Here is a 1,943-nt window from a genome sequence, read left to right as displayed (position 1 = left end):
CAGCCTGCGGACTGAAGGGTCCCAGGTTCAATTCCGGTCAAGGGCACATGCCCAGGTTGCAGGCTTAATCCCCAGTAGAGGACATGCAGGAAGCAGCCTATCAATGATTCTCTCTCATCATTGATGTTCCTATCTCTCTCTCCTTCTCCCATCCTCTCTAAAATTAATAAAAAATATATTTAAAAAAATAAAAAAAGCACACCAACTTTGCTGGTTTTTTCTAGTAGTGATTTTGTCATATCTACGTTGCAGGGGAGTAATTGTTACTGGAAAGGGGACCTGACCCTGAACGGGCCTAGGGTCAGTTGGTAGTGTGTGGGTTCTTGCCTTGGTGCAGGAAAGATTTCATAACATGAATACAGGTGACTTTGAGGGTATGTTTATTAAAGCTGGGGACAGGGAAACAAGGAAGGACTTGTCATAGAAAAAGCAACAGGAGAGACCTAGTTGGGGCTGCTTTGGTTCTCCAGAAATGTTACAGGAAAGAAACGAGCGGAGGTGCGGCTGCTTTAGCTCACTGGGAAGTCAGAGAAGATAGGATTTACTAGGTGGTTGTAAACTGCTTGGCCATGTAACTCTCTGTCTCAGGGCCCTGGGGACAGGTTTGGGGAATTAGCCCGGGGAGGAGCTATCACTGCCCATTGCTCTTCTGGTTTCAAGTCTGGTGCGGTCCCTTAGAGTTTAGGAGAGGCATGCCTATGGGGAAGAAGGGAAGGAAAGGAAAGGGGAAGGCAAAGCTCCCAGGAGGAGAACACACACTGGGACCTTCTTTTTGAGGGTTTCTAAAGGCTAGGAGTTTAGGAAGGGTCTTGGGGAAGGATCTCAACAGAATTACTATTATTTTTTTTTACTTTAAAAATTGTATTAAATTAATTGGGTGGCTTTGGTTAATAAGATTATGTTTCGCCCTGGCTGGTTTGGCTCAGTGGATAGAGCATTGGCCTGTGGACTACAGGGTCCTGGGTTCAACTCCGGCCAAGGGCACATGCCTGGGTTGTGGGCTCAGTCCCCAATGGGGGGCGTGCAGGAGGCAGCCGATCAATGATTCCCTCTCATCATTGATGTTTCTATCTCTCTCCCTCTCCCTTCCTCGCTCTGAAATCAATAAAAATATATTTTTAAAAAGATTATGTTTCAAGTGTACAATTCTATAATACATCATCTGTAAATTGCGTTGTGTATTCACAATATTCATCAGGTTTATGCTGATGCGCCAAAAGATTTATTTCCTTAACTTTATCTGTCCTTGGGTGTGGTTGGCACAAATGGCACTAATTGGATTTCTGCTGTCTACCTCCCTGAGTAGAGTGATTTACGCTATTTATCCTTTGGTTGGGGAAGAGAAGTGTAAACCATTTACGCTTTTTTAAAAAAAAAAATTTTTATTGATCTCAGAGAGGACGGGAGAGGGAGAGACAGAAGCATCAAGGATGAGAATCATTGGTTGCTACCTCCTGCTCGCCCCAGGGATCGAGCCCACAAGGGCATGTGCCCTGACCAGGAATCGAACCAAGACCTCCATAGGTCAATGCTCATGGGTCAACTCTCAATCACTGAGCCACCCCAGCAGGGCACCATTTACTCTTAAGTGTCCTTGGTTTAGGGAAGATAGGACTTACTAGATGGCTGTAAACTGCTTGGCCATTTAACCGTCTGTCTCAGTTTCCCTATTCCATTGCCAAGGAATTTTCCTGGCTTTTTACTATCCTGCCTCATAAGGAATGAATGAATAGTAGATGCAAAGCACCCAGCACCGTGCCTGGCACAAAATCGCGCACGAGGAGCCTTAGGTGAGAAGAGTTGCGAGCCCAACGTCTCCACCTTCGGGAGCCTGGCCAGGCCCGCCCCCGAGCCATCTCCCGCCTCGTCAGTCCTGGTTCCTGGCCGGGGCAGACACTTCTCCTACGCCGACGCGGGCTCTGTCCAGCAGGGGCGGTGCTCCC

The sequence above is a fragment of the Myotis brandtii genome, unplaced genomic scaffold (assembly GCF_000412655.1).
Source record: "Myotis brandtii unplaced genomic scaffold, ASM41265v1 scaffold456, whole genome shotgun sequence".
Lineage (NCBI taxonomy): Eukaryota > Metazoa > Chordata > Mammalia > Chiroptera > Vespertilionidae > Myotis > Myotis brandtii.
The sequence above is the reverse complement of the archived record's forward strand: the minus strand, read 5'-3'. Positions refer to the sequence as shown.